This window comes from Haemaphysalis longicornis, unplaced genomic scaffold (genome assembly GCF_048455015.1).
Source record: "Haemaphysalis longicornis isolate Haplotype H1 unplaced genomic scaffold, Haemaphysalis longicornis Haplotype H1 scaffold_8, whole genome shotgun sequence".
NCBI classification, from domain to species: Eukaryota; Metazoa; Arthropoda; class Arachnida; order Ixodida; family Ixodidae; genus Haemaphysalis; species Haemaphysalis longicornis.
Genome location: NW_027526445.1, coordinates 37,421,782 through 37,442,678, shown reverse-complemented (window position 1 = coordinate 37,442,678; position 20,897 = coordinate 37,421,782). Strand labels below are relative to the sequence as shown.

The 20,897-nt window shown below is 48.3% G+C and overlaps 1 long non-coding RNA gene across 1 annotated transcript; it reads right to left on the bottom strand.

Moving 5' to 3' along the window:
- Nucleotides 1-11,203: 11,203 nt before the first annotated feature.
- LOC144148761 (uncharacterized) lies at nucleotides 11,204-15,473 on the bottom strand. Its single transcript, XR_013318053.1, has 3 exons — nucleotides 15,094-15,473; nucleotides 12,264-12,362; nucleotides 11,204-11,257 (listed from the first exon to the last, which is right to left on the bottom strand). It is a non-coding gene; the product is annotated as an uncharacterized LOC144148761 (long non-coding RNA).
- Between the last annotated feature and the right edge of the window lie 5,424 nt (nucleotides 15,474-20,897).

Below are 20,897 nucleotides of genomic sequence, written 5' to 3'. Positions count from 1 at the left end.
CGAAGCTGCAGCCTCTCGACCAAGGCATTATCAAAGCCTTCAAGCTTGGGTACAGGCGACGACTGGTGCAGAGGCTCCTGACGAACCTTCGTTTGGGAATCGAACTCAAAGTTGACCTTCTTGGAGCTGCACAGATGCTGACAGGCGCTTGGAACGACGTGAAACAAACCACAGTCGTAAACTGCTTCCGCAAAGCGGGCTGTGTGGTGACTCCTGACGAGGCGTGTTCGGACACCGAAGACGACGGCGTTGAGTGCTTCGACTGTGAATTTCAGGCGCTGGCGGCATTCCCAGGTGCCATCCAAGATGGCGCAACAGCGCGCGATTTTTTAAGTGCTGACGATGACGCGCAGGCTGTGGCGGATCTCACCGATGCGGAGATCGTGGCGGACATCGCAATTGCCGCTGCCGAAGAAGCGGCAACAAGCGACTCCGATGAAGATATCCACCCGCCTACTGCAGCTGAGCTTGCGTCGGCGTTCAGCGTGATTCGCCGCTGTTGCGGCGCAATGGAAGGCGCCGGACTTTCGCATTTGGACAGCGTCAGCAAACTTGAAGACAGTTTAATGAACTTCATGGCGCAAAAGAAGAAGCAGTCCAAGCTCACGGACTTTTTTCATGCCAAATAAATGGCCGTGGTCGTTGCGCTGTGTTTCGTATTTTCCGTGCTTTGGAGAACAAGTCGGTTACAAACCGCTTGTCACGATCTCCGAAAGCTCTCAGTGATGTGCGGAGTATTCAGGTAAGCTTCAGGTAGGCATATTTTATATTTCGAATTATCGATATATCGAACTATTTTACGATCCCCTTGGAGTTCGTTATATCCGGGATCGACTGTATAACAGTGTTTTCGAGCTCTTTTACAAAGGTGCGTCTTATACACCGGAAAATACGGCAGTTATTATGTGTCCCCAGGTGTCACTTCATGATAGTTTTGTCACACTGAACTGAAGCTTTCATTTGTCCACATATGCTGGTTAAAAAAGGTTGAGAAAACAGCTTCGAGATTCGTCGCCAACAAGCATGAGGATGGCACCCTACCATCACAATGGAAGCACACCGACATCACTCCGAAGCCCCACAAACCTGTTTCCATTGACACCCTGCAAAGCATTTCCCCCAGTTCATGTTAAGGGGGCAGACGGGTCTTTGGGCCGAAAAAAATGACAAAAAATCACTTTTACGAAAATGGGCTTTTTCGAATGTCCAACTATCATTTTCTGTGTGTGCGAAGTTTCACGTGCCAAAAATTAGTAAATATACGGTAATTCCACATTTTATAATACGTGCAGGGTGAATTCGCGCAGGAAAATATGCAAAAATCTGGTGTTTTCTGCAGCGTACTGCTGCTGCCGTTCATCTGCTCCGATTGCAGCCATGTTGGGCTCATTTCAAAGAGCACTTTTCCCGGCTTCAAATTTCCGCCACTGCCATTTGCGTTTGCTCATTGGTCACGGAAAAAAAAAAAACCAACAGAACCCGAAATACACGATGCTATTGGCCGCAGCACGCATGTGACTAGAAGGAACCACCCCATTGGCGGAACTGGCCTCACATCGTCTGCTGGGCCCAGTGGCGGCCGGGAGACGCGCCCGAAACGCCGAAGTTGCCGTTTGGCCGAGCTGTGACCCATTGTAGTCAAATGCGCGATAATGCCAGGGTCGGCCAAAAAGTTCCATTCGCACCACAAATTTGGCCAAAAGATGAAGAATTGGCGGCATAACAACTTCAAGAGAAAGCCTGCGCCACATGAATGCTCCGATGACGAGAGGGAGCCAGCTGCAAGCGACGGAGCCGACGGCGTCGAAACAGGCTAACCAGCCCGGCGACGAAGTCGACGGCGTCATGCAGTGGACGCATCCACCGTGATACGAGGATGCTGCAGCCCTCAAAGTTGCTCGCAAACAAAAAACGTGCAGGAGAAAAGATCCAGGAGCTCGAGACTACTGCAGCAACGAAAAGAAAGTGTGACTTTTTAGACAGAAGTAAGGACGCAGCTCGCGCGCCTGCTGACAACACCTTCACTGTTGCAAGTTTGGAGTCCGTGAACGAACTATTGCTGCCTGTGAAGTGTAAAACGTGCGGAGGCAACGTTCAGATTACCAAAGGTGATCGGGAATATCGCCTTTTTGTCAAACTGATAATCAAGTGTGCGAACTGCGGTGATATCGCGTCAACGTGGAGCTCGCCTTGCGCAAGCGGCACTTAAAAGATAAACCCTTTCGCCGTGAACGTCCATGCCACGCGCGCGATGCAAAGCACAGGGAACTGTCAAGTTGCGTTGAACAACATCTTCGCGGCGATGAATATCTCTCATCGAGGTATGCACAAAAAAACGTGGCAATGTTACATGAAAGAAAAGTTAACGCCCGTGGTGGCTCGCGCAGCCCAAAAAGTGTTGAAACAGAGTGCGGATTCGGCTCGGCAGTTGTACCGCAACCTGAACATTGACAACACCAGGAACATTGCAATTTCTTTCAACAGATTGTGGGTGACATGCAGTCATCGCTCGCACATCGGCGTGGGCGCAGTAATTGAGCTTTCTTTGGGGCTCATCCTTGAATATGTTGTATACAGCAACTTCTGCGATGGATGCGAGCGAGGGCCCAAGGATAACGATCCATCTGATCCGTCATGGAAAGACAGCCACTGCTGCAGAAGAACACCGACAAGAAGGCTGGCAAGATGGAAGTGCTGGCTGGACTATCTTCCAAAGGTCCCTCGAGATACACGGCCTTCGGTACACGACCGTGCTTTCGGATGTCGACAGCCGCATGTACCTTGCACTGCTGGAGTCTAATCTGTATGGCTACATCAAAAGGAGGACTGCGCCAACCATGTCGAGAAACGTCTCTGCGCACTGCGATTGGCAATCACAGAGGCAGCAGATCAGAGAGCCTTGGTGGCAAAGGCAAACTCACAGCTGACGTCCTACTATGGGTGGGCACTGAAGTCGCACAAAGGGAATGTTGAGGCAACACACAACGCTGTGATGGCAACGTACCAGCACATAACAACTAATGACAGCGAGGCCAATCACAGCCTGTGCCCCACGGGCCCCGACTCCTGGTGCCGCCAGAATGCAGCCGCAGCCAAAGGAGAGCCTGCCCCCAAGCATAGGCACCATTTGCCGCCACTCATTGTGGGAATGCTCAATTATTCCCGCATTCCTCCAAAGCGGTCCCGCATGCATGAGCGGCAGGAGGCGAGACATGGCTGCTTCGTTTTCCCGTGCGCCGCGTAGCCCGCGGGGACGCGCTGCTGTCCGTCGAGGGAGTGGAGGAAGTGGGGGTGGTGGTCGGCTTCTGTTTTTTCCGCCAAAAAACCCCGAGGGGACGCTTTCTCGGGTTCGGACCACCGAAGGAGGCAGAAGTAGGCCACCCCCGCTCCATCGACCAGGGTCCCTTTGTTGGAGTATCCCCAGCCCGGGTAAGCCTGACCGACCTTTCTATTTTTCATGTAAGCGGAATCAGATATAGCCAGCGTGTTTTTGTACATTTTAGTTATTCAATAAATGTGTTTGGTAGAGTCCGGGTCTCCGTTTTCACCCGAACCCGCCGTGGCCACTGTCCAGCAACAGGAACAGGAACCTGAACAGGAACCTGAATGTTAAGAGAATGCAACCTTTCATGTAAATTTGTCTGTTTAGCCTTCAAAAATTAATTATATTGCTAAGTTCATCAATGCTTGATGACCATACTTCCAATGTGAAATTCAATGCGCTATAAAATCATCACTGAGGCAAGAATTACAAAATGCTTTTCACATTGCACACTTCATTTACTGGACTATATACCCCTGCATTCAGAATTTTTTTTTTTATCAAGTCAATTTTTTTGCATCAGGGCCTTAAAAAACAATGAACAATTATCATTAATTATCTCGGGAACTACCGTAAAATTCCGCGCAAGTGCCCCAACCCGAGCAAGCGCCCCCCCACCATTTCAGTGCTAATTTCAAATTTTTGCGCCGTTCCGGGAAAGCCCCCCCCCCCCTTCCCATATCATCCTTCCGCGCAGTTATCACGCACCGCGCGCAGGCAAAACTGGCTTGCCGGATCCAGTATAAGAATCCAATCCAATCCTACTTCAACTTCGCATCCCGAACACTACGCGCCATTTGTTTCTTTGTTTTGGCGGTGGTAGGTCATGCATTCCTACACAGTTGCGAAGAAAATCGAGGTGATCTGATAGCACCGAGAGCACGGAAAAAACGTGCACCAGACCTCTCGACAGTTCAAGGTCGACCAAAAGCGCATACGGGAATGGGAGAAGAATTTCGACAATCTCCTGCAGCAAAACTTCAGAAAAGGAAAACTTCCACGGAAGCTAAGCAACGGCGCCCCAGTGTTCAGCGAGTACGTGGACGATGCGCTGTTCGAGTTCTTAGAGCACGAAAGAAGCGTGGGACCCGCCGTTAGCAACCGGCTGCTGTCTGAACAGGCTGTGAAAATAGCAAACAGCATGAAGTTGGGTAACTTTGTAGCTTCCAGCCACTACATAAGCAGGTGGAAGCAGCGGTTCGGCGTTGCAATGCGCCGCGCCACAAACGAGAGCCAGAGGACGCCCGAGGAACATGCGGAGGCAGTAAGCTCTTTCCGGACTTCCGCGAACTCCCTGCGATGGCGGAACGACTACACACTGTACAACATCGCCAATATGGATCAGACGATGGTGTGCATCCACAACCCCGCCAACAGGACAAACAACGTGGTCGGCGAAAGCACCATTCGCATCGCGAGCACTGGATGTGCCCGGCGAGGCTGCACGGTCGCCGTAGCTGCACACACCTCCGGCCACAAGCTCCCGGCGTTCGTGATCTTCAAGGAACCAAGCGGAAAAATTTCAGCCAAGTCTTTTGCGTGTCTTCGCATACCAGGTGAGAATAAGTTTATTTTTTGATGGGGGTGAGGAGTCGCAATGTTGAAGAGTTCGTTCTAACACAATGCGGACTTTTTTTTTTTTTCACTCGTAGCAAATGTTTATCTCACTGCCACTAAGAACGGGTGGATGAGTTCGGAAAAGCTGCAGGAGTGGCTCTCAAGGGATTGGGGCCTAAACGTCGATGATGTGCGGCGGTTACTGGTACTGGACCAGGCACCCATCCACAAAACTGAAGCTGCAAGAACCGCTTTCGAGGAGCACGATACCGACGTGCTCTACGTGCCTGCGGGGTGCACGAGCATCCTACAGCCAGCCAACGTACACTGGAACAAGCCGTTTAAGTCCACCTTGCGGCGCTTGTGGGAGGAATACATGCGCAAGGAAGAGAGGACGCCAAAAGGCAACTTCAAGAAGCCGTCGCGGCGGCAGCAGGTCCTTGATTTTGTTGCCGAGGCGTGGGCTGCTGTCCCGGAGGAAACAGTGGCGCGCTCCTTCAAGGGGTGCGGCATTGCAAACGCACTCGACGGCTCCGAGGACGGCGGGCTGGCAGATGTCGGAGCCGTGGCGCCAGAAGACTGGGGCGGACTGGAAGCCGAGTGCGCCGAACTCTTTTTTGCTACAGACTCTGAGGAGTCTTTCGACGGTTTCGAAAGTGACGAACTGCAGTAAGATCAAGCCATGGCACCCGAAGACTGGGGCAGCAGAGTGCTGCGAACTTTGTTTGCAGCAGTTCTTGCAACTTCTTTTTTTTTTTTTTTTTGCTGCTAAGTTTCCCAATGGTTTCCAAAGTAACTAACAGTAACACCTTTTGCATAATAAAGTTCATCTTCCTACCCGTCGTGGTGGCTCAGTGGCTAAGGCGTTGCGCTGCTGAGCACGAGGTCGCGGGTTCGATTCCCGGCCGCCGCGGCCGCTTTTCTGATGGAGGCGAAAAGCAAAAACGCCCGTGTGTAAAAGATTTCGGCACACGTTAAAGATCCCCAGGTGGCCTAAATTAATCCGGAGCCCTCCACTACGGCGCGCCTCATCACCTGTGTTGCATCGGCGCGTTAAACCCTACAATCAATCAATCAATCAATCAAGTTCATCTTCCTAATGAAAGTTTAACACTACGCGCCTTGCGCTTTTTTTTCGTAAAAACAATTGTCACCGCCATCTTGAATTTCGGTGCCGTTCCGGGATAGCGCCCACCCCCTCCACTTTGCCGGCAATTCCGAATTGCTAGGGAGGGGGGGGGGGGGGGGGGGGGGGGGGCTCGGAATTTTACGGTAATCGCCGGAGCTGAAAAATAATTGCATATTTGAAATCAGCTCAGAAAACTCAGTACGACCACCTTGTTTGATTAGGACAGGTTAAGAAATAAAAGAAATAGGTCTAAGACCAGCCCCCCCCCCCCCCCCCCCCCCATAAAGAAACCTGTTGCAACATCTTGTGCACTCTTGCCTGACAGTGTAGATGGTATATTCACATAAAAGTTTAGTGGGCGATTTCTTCTCCTGGCAACACTGAAAGCCGCCATGACTCAGTCCACCATGTCTCCGCATGCGTATTGCCGAAAAAAATAACGGTCCCGGCATCCGGTGTCTGCGCAGTTAGCACCCGATTCTCGGCCATTGCGTCGGTCAACAGATATGAACTATTGCAATGGCATTGTGTGGTGATGCTCTACTTGCCCTAGAGAACTTTGCATCACCACCGGAGAACAGAACTGTCCCAGAGAAAAGCTTGCTGGGACGGCCTCATGCGTCCACCACCCTGCCTGAGCCTGCGCGTCCCCGTTGCCAAGGCGACACACACGGTTGCCAGCATGCGCGCAACGCCAGTGAATACAACTTATACCTTGAAGGTGATGACCGCTACTCCCACACCATGTTTTGCTTTCGCGCAAGTTTATCAACCCACAACATGCTCATCTGGATCAAAGAGCAAATACTGGATAGCCGCAGCAAAACAACGCAGTACCACCATCGCCCCAGACATGCAAGGAGCATTTCACAATGTCACACCACACTGCACCATCTCGCAGGGACTCCAAGAAACCAACTGTAGGGCGAATCTTGCGAACGGAACAGCCAGACGGGCCCCTTCAATCTGACCCCTTTCCAACACTTGCCAAAGCAACACCACAAGGCACCGTGACAGTGCTGTGTGAACTATGAAGTGGCAGGACTGTGAAATCATCCTATAACTCTCTGGACATCACTCTGACTTCTTTTACGCTAGCCGTACGAACAACAAAGGACTTTGACAGCAACAGCATCCGTTTTTGAAACCCCTTCAGGTGGCCTTCCGGAAACCCCAGCTCTTTGCTACTGTTTGTTACAAAAAAAGAAAGCTAAGACGGGCACAGTCCCCCTTCCACTGAAATGCCAGAAGATAAAACCAACTGAAAATGCACACCCTAGCCTGTGTTTTCCAGCCCACTGAAAACAGACCAATTTTTACACCGCACACAAAATTCTGCAAACACCCACTTTCCTTCCCTTTTTTATCGCACCTTCATGGAAACAACTGTCCCCACAACCTGGTGTTTAGCCAGGGCCTTCTGGTATAGCGTTCCGGTACCTGAGCGACCAAGATGGCTCGGAGCAGCCCCACCTGACAGGCGGCAGAGACCTTGTCCCGGAAGCAGACTTGAAGACACTGGTACCGAAGGTCTGCTTGCAAGTGGCCGGCTGGTCTCTCAAACAGGAGGGCATCCACTGCCCAAGTGAAGGGCAGTCGGACGTGGTGGCTCCCTCGGCAGCTGGGGTCAGGTCCAGTTCTCCACCGCTCCTGCTGCAATGCTGACTCCATGGCATGGGGATAGGAGCCTGACAGCACGGTGGTCTTCCTGGTCGAACAAGAATCCCCGCATTAGACTCCTCATAAAGCAAGCAGGCCGTGCGCGGTGACCGCAGACTCCTGCTTTTACACAGGATAACAAAAGAAAAGTACCGTATTCACTTGCTAGCGTAATGCATGCACCCCCACCACTGGCATTCACAGACTGTAATGCTTTTTCCCTCACATAATTATCACACCGCTAGAATTGCAGCTGCAAGAGTCACCAGCTTTTTAAAACATGCGATGACAGCATACTGAAGCAAACACTGCCTTCTGTTTTGTTTACTTTTGTGTTTTGTCGCCAGCGTCTGGTCGCGTGAGGCCGTCTTACCAGTTTTTGCAGCGAAGCAACTTTAAAAGGGGCACTGCTTCGACCTGTCGTCACTAGACTAGAATAATGGTACTGTTCTCGATCTAGTTCGACGGCTCCGGAAATGGTTTCTAGGAAAGATAAATGCCCGCCGGGCAAATGCTGCTGCATTCGACTGGCTGACACCTTTTGTTGACTGCTCCTTCGGCTGCTTGTCCATTCCTTGACTTCATAGTGGAGCACAAGTTCGCTCCAATAAACTTTGTTCCTTCAAGAAAACTGCATCGTCTCTGGCTACGTGAGAGTATGACAGCTGAGTGCTGTCTTTTATACGGTGCACAAACTATTTGGGCTCACAAGGGAAAGAGGTGTACATGTGGTTGGAGGCGCGCTTAAGGTGGAAAGATGCATTCCACCCATTGTCTGGTTCCGCCATTTTGCAAAATCACTCACGAGAATTTGCTTATGTGCTGGTTGGCCGTTCCAATGCCGCCTGTATCCTGGTGCCTTGCCATGAATCAATATGAGCTGTGCAGCTGCAGTTAAAGGGGCCATGAAGCCCAAAGAGCTTCATCAAAAAGAGCGCTTTGTCACGATAACAATGAAGCCAATTTCGTCCCAAACTTGAAACAAATATTCCAGCTGTCGAAGATAACGTAAGACGCAGTGGCAACTTCCCAACCACTTTCCGGCTAATTTCGTTTAACGTCGCAGAATCTTGTTGGTGCAATTCCAAGCCGCTCACCTTAGCCAACACCAATAAACATACCACGGTGATTATAGTGGGACCTCCACTTCCACTCAATTGTATTATTAAACACACCATTGTACCAGTTTGTTCAAACATTAATAACCGTGTTTTAGTGCTGCCCCACATTACGTCACTCTAGTGGGAAGTTTGAAAGGTTTTCAATATTTCTCGCTTTTTTTTTCTTTTTCATTTCGGAGCCGTCTCTTGTGGCTGGAATGAAGCTGCATGAGTTAAGGGCTATTTCTTTCAAAGTGCAGAAAGTTGTGTTTTGTCTTCATGGACGTGTTAAAAAAAAATGACGACAAAAGCAAAGCGTGAACTAAAAGCATGACCCTCAGCAAACCCCAAGAGACCGTTCTCTGCAGGCAATTCCTGCAGCTCTTGCAGTGCAGCCCTTGTGAAGGAAGGGGAGGGAGCCTGGTTGCTGGGCCCATTTGAGTGCAGGCGGAGAACCCCTGCCAAGGCAGCGCAAAGCTGCCACAGCTGCGTTTTTTTTAAAGAGGGGATGGATAGAGGACGTAGGTGTCGAACTACGTCTACGGCTAACTTCGCTGCTTTTGAGCAATCAACTTGCAACTTCGGGGGCATGTATCATAAATATCCACTAACCGTGTATGAAATATTATACAGAAATATTAAATAGTTATTTAAATAAAAATCCAGTCTTTTAGCTTTTTCTCGGCTTAACGAATATTTTCAGAAATGTTTTTACAGGCACAGGGCTAAAACATTTTCTGTGCAGGTTAAATTTCTGTGCAGGTTCTGAGGCGGAATAATGGTTGGCCATAACCGTCAATTTTTAAAAATACATACATAGCCCAATTTTATTCATTTTTGAGAGAAAAAAGTGTTTGAATAAGAAAAGAAATTTTGGTGAGAACTTGCTTGTTCCAAATGAGAATGTGTATATAGCAGTGATAAAGAACTCACAAGGAAATGGTTTCAGAAACTCAATTAGTTGAAGAGAAAATGTTCCTTTCCTCAGCGGAATTGGTGTTTCGAGAAACACTTCAAATTATTTGTTTCATTTTCAGATTGTCGTTTCTCGTGCGGATTCTGAGAAATGCTGCTAGCACAGTGGATTCAGGCTGAAAATATCGAAAAATAGGTCGAAAAAGAAAACAATTACGTGCGCACAAACAGAATGATATGCAACCAAGCTGACATAAACAAGCACTTTGTAATGCATGTGCAATGCTATTTTAACTGACGCAGCGCTATTGCTGCATCCAGTGAACTACAGAAAACTTCAAGTGCCTATGCACTATATTTGTAAGTACAGTAATCATAAAAATAGACATTATCACGCATTTCTAAAGAAAAAATAACAATGTAAATAACCACTGTGCATCACAAGAAACTTTGCACCATTCTTTTTCTTGGGTAGGCCCCGAGGATGCTACTTTGCGGGGACGTTCTTGAAGAGTGCTAAGCTATTTTGGCAGTATAATGAAAAAAATCCCATTTTTAGTCGGTCTTGCTCTCCATCCGCCCTTCACAGTGGAGCTGTTCAGGCCAAGCATTGACCGTCCATCGCACCCAAAAACATTGAAGCCTCGAGAAAAAAATGTGGTTAGGGAGGTCCCGGGAATTGAACCCGGCACCTTTATGCTGTGAAACCGGCGACCTAACCACTAGGAAATTCCAAAGTCCCGAGGGGTACAGGGTTAGCAGCGGTGCGTTACAATCAGGTGCAGCCAGTTGGAAAAAAAATTAAAATAAATTTAACGCTTCCTGTGGTCGCAACCGAACATAGGTCCCCCCCCCGTCATGAAATCGGCGTCGACCTGATTGAGCTATCATTGCATTCCGGGCGCACAACCTTTCCTTTGGGTTCATAGCATGGGCTCCGGCTTTTTGGAGTTGGCAACAAGACCTAGCGCATGCTGACGCAGCCCATTTTGAGAGAGATGCGAAAGGCTGCGGACAAAGCAATCCAGGCCTGTGAGTCATGGAGAACTTTCAGCGGAAAGTTCAGACATAAATGCGAGGTGCAACAACCGGGTCTGCCCAGGGGCCGCCAGCTCTGCTCTTTCTCCAGCCTCGCACCACTAGTGCAAGCAGCGCCAATTGTTTTACACACACATCAAAACTACTTTCTGCTTTGAGAAAGCACTGCTTCACATTGCACAAGCAAGCCCACCGGAAAGTCTCCCACCTCTCCGCACTGCTGGTACAGACGGGGGAAAGAGGTAGTGTCACCAGAGGAACAAATCCAGTGTGACTATGCCCTAACGACGACAACCCTGGGAGAGGAGGGAAGGGGTACGGGGTTACATCACTGTGCCAGCAAGTGTTCACCACGAGGGAGAAGTTCCTGTTTTCACATGCTCACTTTGTGATGTGTAGACACCACTATTGACCTCAGCACCTTTTCCGAAAAAGGGACTTCGTATCTCTGCATTCCTGCACGAAGCGCGTGCACCTCAATACGGAAGCCTCAAGGATTATGCTCCACATGAAAGAAGGCTGCTCTTGAGAGGCCACCTGCATTCAACAAACGTATTGACGTGCACCAAATTCCCCAGGCTGCCCCCCTTCCCCCTTCTCCCTGACACCTGTACTAGAAGAAGCAGAGTTACTCGATATACCATATTTTCACGCACATAACCCACACCAAAATACGCACGGTTTTTCCTTTAGTGCAGCTTCACGGGTATGCGCATTGTGCCGTGAAGCGTGTATGCAGAAACACTGACAGCCTTCCATGGCAGCGATTGAGCGAAGCATACAAGGACAAGGAGAAAAAAACAAGGACAAGCGCACTCTAACCACTGAATGTAATTAGTGAATTGTGACTCGTGCCTTGCAGTTAGTGTATTCTTACACGCTTTTTCTGTTTACATAGTACACGATGTGTTGCTTGAGGAGTAGCTTTGGTGTAGCCTTTCCTGTATCGGATGTGCGGATAATATGCGAGGATTTTTTTTTTTTTCTTTTCCAACAAGCTGAAAGTGGGGGTGCAGCAGATTATATGCAGGGGCGGGTTACACACGCGAAAATACGGCATACCAGTTGCGAAACTCCCCACAGGCCCTGTGTATCAAAAACCGGTGAGCAGTTAGCCCCCTGCACCAGGGACAGGCATGGGCGAAGTTGACTACCCCGTAATCTGTCCGCAGAAGATTGTAGTACTCAGACGCTTGCAGCCGCTGCCATTAAGTTGTGAAAGGAAAGCCACGAAACCTAAGAAATCAATCCCCCATTTATTGTTTTCTAGTTTAAAAAGCAAGCGTTCATTATTTGAGTCCTTCTGGTAAGTAAATGCATAGCAAAGTCCAACTGTCCCCCCACGTGCTGTTCCAGTACCCTTGCCTTCAGGGGTGATTGCAAAACCCGGATTCAAAAGTGGAGTTTTGCAAATGGTGAACATTGCGGGGCTCTGGTCAGCATGCATCTCCAAGGGGACCTCAGCGCCACCCTTAGTTGAGGCACCAGCACAGCACTGCTGTTTCAAACCAGCATTCCCTGTAGATCCCCAGTTCCAACTCACCACCGTCTCACTGCGACGGAATGTCCAGGGTCTGTACAACTTGCCTCTGCCGGGTAGCTGCTCGCATCAGGACGTCATCACCGGATCGGCTGGAAGGTTCTGCACAGCAAACACAAGCAACTGTCAACGCCAATCCCTTTGAAAAGGTATCGCATTCACTGGCAGCGTGAAGAAGTGATGACAGGACCTGCATCACAACACACACCAGCGAAGCAGGCCCTCGTTCACAGCGCAGAGAAGTGCGTACAAAGTTGCCCCGGAAGCGCCTCGTTTCAAACTGCACCTGATGTGCCACCAGCCCCAAGAGTGGGTACTTACACCTGCATAGATGCCGAGCAACCTGTTTGGCTTATGAGCATTTCAGCATTAAAGAGAAGCCAGAGCCCTTTTCCCAATTTGAGATTCTGCCTTCACTGTGCTCAAGCCTTACACAACTCCACGTCTACATGCTGTGAATTGCAGAATTTGACATTTCGGGGGGGTTTATAACGCCGACGCTACACCTGGGCTGTGGGACGCACTGTAGTGGATGGCTTCGGATTAATTTTGACCCCCTGGAGATCTTTAACGTGCACCAAAATCTCAACAAGCCAACACTTTAGCTTTTCGCCTGATTCTGAAAATCAGCAGCCGCAGTAGGGAATCGAAACCGCGTCCTTGGCCTCAGCAGCACAATGCCATAGCAACTGAGCCACCTCTACGAGTTATTTGGTGAAGTGCTCATTTGATGCAGGGCTACAGAAAGCCAAGGTGGAGTGCTCAGGAAAGGACGTCGATGTGAAAATTTTATTGGGCCATCTGACAATGCAGATACTAGAATTAAGATCTGAACGCCCTGCAGGAGGACAGGCCGTTTCATCAACTGCTTTGTGCAAATATTGCACGCCTTATTTCCCTACGAACAATTGGCAGTGGAAAAACAAGCACTATTGGATGATATATCTTTGAGATCTTTAGGACAGGTACACGGCATGTGCCTCCATCTGACGTTGGCGTGTCTAATTTGGCTTCTGTTTGTTCCTGGACAACTTGAACCACAGAATGTGCTCACCAACCGTAAAACGACACCCTCCACACCTGCCAGTGTCGCCACAGGTGACGCACCCAAACTGACGAGGATGGGATGAGGGAACCTTTCCTATTCAACTTTTGCGACCAAAAAATGTGTATAAATTAGTTGGACAAACGCAAAACAAGAACGATGCATTCTGGGCTTCAACCAACCACAGAGATTAGGCAATGTTTAGCACCGTCTTTGGCACTTGGCCAGCAATTCTGGCCTGTCGCGGCAACAGAGCAACCAGGAGGCCGTGAAAGATATGAAAACTCTTAAGGGGTGAAAAACATGCACCGACAGCGACGTGAAAAATGTAACTCAATCGTTACAGCAAACAGGTAGTATGGGTGGCAACTACGAGTTGGAAGAATTAATAAACTGCTGCAAATTACCTTCATCGTTGTCGCTCACTTGTGGGCTGCTTCTGTCCAGCCAAACGCAAGTGACAGTGACAACTTGTCGTCGCCCCCGATGGCCAATGTAATTTTTCACATATCGCGTCGTTGCACATGGTTACCCCAGACATTTGTACATTCTTCACAAACAACCACCCACAGGCATTTTTTTTGCATTCTCATTAAAACGCAACCATTTCGCTGGAAGCGGATTCTTTCACCACATTGTCAACCAGCTGAAACGTGTTTAAACCACACAGCCACCGAAACAGGTTAGAAAACAGCAAACCTTGGATCGGTAATCCCCGTCGACTCTGTTCGTTTATCCTGTCCCAAGCAAACTTTCACAAACAAGCGCGAAAAATTGCTCAAATCTCTCTGACTCCTTCGTACTGATTAGCTCAACTACACCGAAGCTCATCCCAAGTAGCTCCTTCTGACCCTCTTACCACCCATTTTAACAATGTTTACGCAAAACAATGCCAGCATGTCTCACAGTGTCTCTGAGAAGCACAGACTTCTTGCCGTTCCTCGATTCCTGCGCCACAGCCCGCATTATGAAGATAAAACACAGGGGGAATTAAAAGAATTGCCAACAACGGAGCGCACAGCCTCTGACGCATGCCGCACCATCTGGTTGCAAAGTCAGTAAACTGCGCGCATGCGCACTTCTTCGAGAGAGTTTGAGAGTGTGGCTAATGTTTATGGGAAATGCTTGATCAAGAAAAAACGCCAGTCGTTTCTTCGGAGGCGCCTTTTCACGCTGCGTCACCACTGAGCAGGATGATCGTTGAAGGGCATTATGCTAGCTGCAACTAGCCTGCTGCGCGCTGGGCTCCCGGATGTAGTAGATAACAGAATGCTAAGTGGCAACAGAGCATAAAAAGACGTCTAAAAATAAGTGACCGGCGTCGCTTCTTTATCTAGCATTTCCACTAACAGTACGCCACATTATCAAATGTTCTGAAAGAACTACGCACGCGCGCAGTTTACTGACAGTGCAGCCAGACGGGGTGGCACGCGTCGGAGGCTGTGTGCTTCGTTGTTCGTATTTCTTTTAACCCCCCTGCACGCTTCTGGAAGCGGTCAGGTCACACTTTCGTTCGGTGCCAGTAACAACATTGCAAGCGCAAGGCCGCCGGCAGCGTCGAAAACCATTCAAAGACACATTTTACCGACAAGCTAGTTTTAAAGCTGCAAGCTACAGGGCCTACATGCCACTACCGATCCACAACACGGATGCCGCCCGCCGTGACGACCCGGGATTAAATAGTCCGGTAACGTTTCTAGCTCAGCACTGCAGAATGGCCATTCAAGCGGACTTTATTCCCGCAGCCGCAATCTCACTCCGTTTTATTAAACAACCCTGCATACTCACGCATTGTTTGTTGTCATCAGATGTTCCAAGGTCGCGAGAACACCTCGGAGAACACTTCGACACGGGTGTCCTCCGTGGCGCATTGCACGAACATGTCACACACAACGGCAGCTCCAACCACTGCACGACGACCGTTCGACAACGGTGGTAAGGTGGCTAGAATGTGGCTCCGCGCGGCTTGACAGTATGGATCTCCGGTCTCCGGGCCAACCTGCACCGCTGCGTCCGATGCGCACATGTCCGTGAAACTACGGAGTTGTGCCTTCCAGGCGCGGCGTATCACGCCTGAGGCAGGTTTCTTTAAAGGGGAGACACAGTCACAAATGTTTCTTAAGGAGACAGCTGGAAAAACACGCTGGTTAGGATCTCAGTAGCCACATGTTTTTAAAACAAAGTAGACTACGGCCGTACCCAGTCCCGCCGCATTTTGGTACGCCTTCGCGAGAACCTCCGTATGCATTGTAAGCATAGAGGAAAGAAATCTCTTTCAGAAAGCTCTCCATCATCGTTATTTCCATCGTGATTGAGGGAAATTCTTGAATGTCCGTATGTGCCTGGACTAACTGCTGCACTGAATTTCGGTCATTTGGTGGCGCCATCTAACTTAGTCGGCCGTTTTTTTATGTGAATGATGTTAGCAGACGACACGGCTTACGGGTTTGCAGTAACCATAGGGTGTCATAGGATGAACATGAGTCTCAAATACTGGTTGTTCTCCGAAAACATTGTTATACCAAAAGGCCGTCGATATGCCTCATCATTCCCTTCATCGTAAGGGGCTGGCCGTCATCATGGCACGATCGCCCACATTTTACACCGTCTATCAAATGCTGGCCCTAGCAAAAATTCTGATACAAATTCTAATACACGTATATGCTTATTGCCACTAATAGACCTATCAGTCTGTATTAGTCTATTAGGTCTATCAGTTTGTATCAGCCTATTAGTCCTATCAGTCTGTATTAGTCTATTAGGTCTATTAGTCTGTATTAGTCTATTAGGTCTATCAGTGTGTATTAGTCTGGTAGGTCTATCAGACTGTATTAGTCTGATAGGTCGACCAGAGTGTACTAGTTCTATCAGAGCCAGTGCAAGTTCGAACAAAGCAATGAAACATGGCAACACATTTTATTATCAGGGTACACAGGCAAATTCCTCTGGCTGACAGAAATCTGGCTGAATAATTTAATGTTACATAAGTTCGTAACCTGATTAAGAACGAATGAATAAATTGCAATGCGAATCCACAAAATAGCTGCAGCATGCAATCAGAAAAGCTCGTCAAACCTGTACGGTCCAGCCGTAGGTACATATCGAGCGCATTAATGGCAGATTGAACACCATTCCCATTTCGATGCAACTTCAAAACGGCATTCACCCTTCCGCAACACGCGATTAGAATGGAGTCTCTTCTTCGTGAGGCATTCCGTTGAGAATGAACAAAGGAGTCCGAAGCGGCGAAGTGACGGGTCAAAGATGGGTAGGGCGGCGGCCCGGATCACATTTGTCAATGTTCGGCGGGCGCTAGACACAGCGCCAACACTTCTGGATGACGTGATGCACACGCTTTCTTCGATGTCAGGCGTTCGTTAAACAGCATAGCAGACAGAGCAAAGATGTCCGGAGCCGTGAGGTGACGGGTCCATGATGGATCGCGCTGCGGCCTGGTTCATACTTGCCAAAGTTATACGGGCGTTAGACACATCTCCAACACTTCTAGATGACGCGATGCACACGCGTCTGATGTGAAATAACGCTAGAAGCCGCTTCCTTCTAACCGTCTTCTTCCCGAACGTACACACACGCCAGCCGCACTTTGATACCGTCGCCATCTTGGCTACCCAACGAAGACCATTGGCATGGCTTGGCTTGACTTCGTTGCAGTTTTTTCGGCTTCGTTAGATTTCTTGCTGCTCTTCTTGCAGCCTCGCAGGTACGGTCAGGTTAAAGTCCCATCATCTGAGTAAAGCACGTTGTTGGGCTAGTTGGTGTTCCATGATAACAATAAAACTGCACAAAAGGACGGGACGGAAGAAGAGGACAACAAACCAGGCGCAGTTTGTTGCCTGGTTTGTTGCCTGGTTTGTCGCAGTTTGTTGCCTGCGCCTGGTTTGTTGTCCTCTTCTTCCGTCCCGTCCTTTTGCGCAGTTTTATTGTTATCCCATCATCTGCTTTAAACGCCGATCAAGGGCCTTTAGGTCAGGTTAGCGTCACTAAATAAAGGCGTAGCTTATTTAGTGACGCTAAGTCAGGTAAGGTGGCTTATCGCTGGCGCAGCACTCCCAGCTCCCATCAGCGCTCTTAATGTAGCGCATTTTTAGGAGCGAAAATGAAAAAAAAAGTTGACCTATTTTGCATAAGAATTTGGTTGGAGATTTACGGAGATTTGTTAGTGAACAAAACGCTTCATAATAATATACCAAATAAACATTATTGCTCAAGGGCGATCATTTCAACCTTTTTTGGCTTGTGATTTTCCAGAAAAAATAAAAATTCAGGAAATCGCACTTTGCGGGTTCATTTGTATTAGTTTCTATTAAAACCAATACGTCTCTATTAGTTCGTATTAGACTCAGGTCTATCAGATCTATTAGTATTTGTAAACTAATACAAACTAATAGGTGTATTTGTATTAGACTAATACAACTTATATATGAAACTTATAAAACTGATACAAGTTTGTATAAGACTAATACATGTCTTATACACCTAATACAAAAATGTATAAGACTAATACAAGTTTCTATCAGAATTTTTGCTAGGGGGTTTCTCCTCAACAACAGCCATGCGTGCGACAAGCGCCAACTCCTTTTGGCGCGAAATATTTCGTTATCGAGCCTATTCAAAATCGTACAGTTTGAACGATACCTTGAGAGCCCCTTTTCATAGCGTCCCAGGCGTTCCTGGAACACGTAAAGCTATTTGGGGTGAACTCAGAAAATGTTTTGTTTTCATTTCTGCAACAAAAATGTGATCTTTGACACGCGTTTGCATCACCTGGGTGTGGAAAACGGGCATGGTCATCGCGCTGCTACCAAAGAAGAAGGCGTGCCGCTCGTAATTACTCTGCATCAGCGTTTTGTTTTTATTATCAGGGCATGAATGGTGAATCAGAAGATGATTTTAATCATCAGATGTGCACTCTGACAGTGATAATCGCCGAAATTGGCTGAAAATATTAAGCAGTGCCTGTTTGCAAAACTATAGAATGATTTTCGGCAGTTTATTTGCGCACGTTGTTCCAAGTTGTGTTTTAGTTCTACCATACTTGCAAACAGTTTACAACAGTTCGGCTCTTGTTGGGTTGCGCTGAGTTCCATTCTGACGTATTCTGTCTGCCCAAGAGATTCCCTTGACGGAATCCTTAGCAGGTGTGTTGTTGGAGAGGAGCCTGTTGGGGCCAGTTACAGTCATCCCTCGTTATAACGAAGTCAGCGGGACGGCGAAAATTTTCGTTATAAACGGTATTTCGATATAAGCGACAACTTGAGAAAAGCTAGTGTAGTTAAGCTTTCTTTTCTCCACAACTGCGAGGAATAAAAACACAATGCATTTAGGGAAGCAAAACTTTTTTTCAGGTGCAAAAAAGCCAGTGAGCTTTGGCTGTTTCATGTTTTTGCAGGGCGCGAGCAACCCCTTCTCCATTTTGAGAAAGCAGTGACTGTCGTCCGAACCCCTCGCAGACTACGGAGCGAATGAGGAGGAAAGGTAGCGCGTCACGGAACGCTACGAGAGTTTCGGACTGGAATTGTGCTTGATGCGTGACAGGCGGCTCTTATATTTGTTCATCATCATTACTTTCTACCTCCTTGGGTCGGCAGGCAGGCTCGCAGTAGTCCACCAGAGTGTTCATCTCTGACGGAGTAAATAGGTCCGCAGCCTGCACTTCCAGCTCCCTAAATCGCGCTGCTCGCCAGTCTTTTGCCTCTCAGTAGCTCATGCAGCAGACACACCAAAGTACGATGATTCCACGATCATGATGGGTTCGTAGCTTTATAAAACGGGCTCAAGAACTGAAACCCTTCCCGTTCCACCGAGGTATAACGGGTATTACCCAGATGACATATGACGTATTACCGTATGACGTATTACGTATGACGTATTACCCAGATTTCAGATGTTTTGCCTTTTCCTCTGTTGTTAGCTGGCTGCACATCCTATTTTTTATCTTTCCTACACCTGCAGGCGGCTTTTATTCGTGGTCCGCGGGGTACCTACAGGGATAACATTGCTTTTATAAAAAAGGCAGACATCTTAAGAAAAAAATTTTGACTATGGGCGTAAGTGTTTCTGAGTTAGGCCCAGATTCTCTGTTCTACTTTTTTATGCCATGATTTCGACTGTGTGGCACAATTCATGTATTGTTGGAGTATCAGAGTCTTATTATTAATATCTAAATCCTATTCCTCCAAATTGCATGCCGAGTGAATTACTCCAAAATAGCTGTTTCGACTGTGTCGCTCTACTTATGTAATTTTAGCGTGGCTATATAGCCAAATCAATCACTCAATTTAGCATTTTGTATCTAATGTCATTATTACGCTGCAATGAAATTCCCAAAGCGAATCTTGAACATTTCATAGAAGGTGTAAACACTTGCTATGAGACTTGCCTTAACTTGGAACTAACGTTATTTGGAAACAGTACTAAGCTGTGCGTGGAATATTTATTGTGGTTGCATCAGCCAACGTAAGACTTTACAAAAACCCTATTTGGTTACTATGCTGCGCAGGCGAGATATTCGTTCATCATGGCGGTTTTTTGATGGCCACTCGTGCCGTCTTTGGAACTTTCCTGGAGGTAACTGCCCCGTCGACGAGTCAAGGATGCTATTCAAGAGTCGTTCGGATTGTATGAGGCATTGCATTACCCGCACAGCAGCCAATGTTGCGTGTTTCAAAAGACGACAGGTAAATTGTGAAGTAGGTGGTGGTGGTGATGTTTATTGACGGGTGGACCTATAGCCTTGCGTGATATGCCGGCAATTGCTCACCCGATCAGCACCTTTTTACCGCTAACAATTTCACCAAGCCTCAGCGAGTCATTATGAAATTGTGAAGTAGCATCTCTGTGCACAGAAGCTGAATGTGTTCACACTTAAATAGAGACCCCGTCCTGGCTCAGTGTACTTCACCTAGCACGTTTTTCCCTACAAATCTGGAGTCTCGACAGGACCTCTTGCCGACTATAATATGGCTTCCGGCCGCTCTGCTACGCTCCGCTCTACATCTCGAGGCTCGCTTGTAGCCGGCGACAGCGCTCTGATTTTTCGCGAACATGAATTTTTACCAGTAGACAATCCTCTTTATACTCATCATCAGCTGGAGGGGGACAATTCCCCGCGGGGACGTGCTTCAGCCAGTACCATTGGCGGTGGTAGTTCTCCGGTATCTTCAACAAACCTTTTGGAGGGATTATCCACAGAAAAAGAGGAAGATACCTCTCTTCTATGTGGCAAAGGGAGACTACTGAATAATATTCTTAGCGACAGCAAGCACAAAGTGCCATGTCCTTCGCGTGAAAGAACGATGGAAGTGTTTTTTGACATTCGGGCAATGTTGATGGTGCTTCGCACAAAGCTTTCTCGTGCCGAGCGAACAATTGACGAACTTCGTTCGCAGCTAACAGTGTGCCGAGGGTGTGAATCCGCCAAACAACCTTCTACGCCACGTTGGTCCTATGTGAACGCTGTTAAAAGATCACCAGAGTGTTTTTCGGGGCTCTCAGGGTCCCGCACCGTCGTTTGCTCCTGCTCAGCCCATGCAACAACGCCCAGATAATGCCGTGAGCTTCCCCTCGGATTC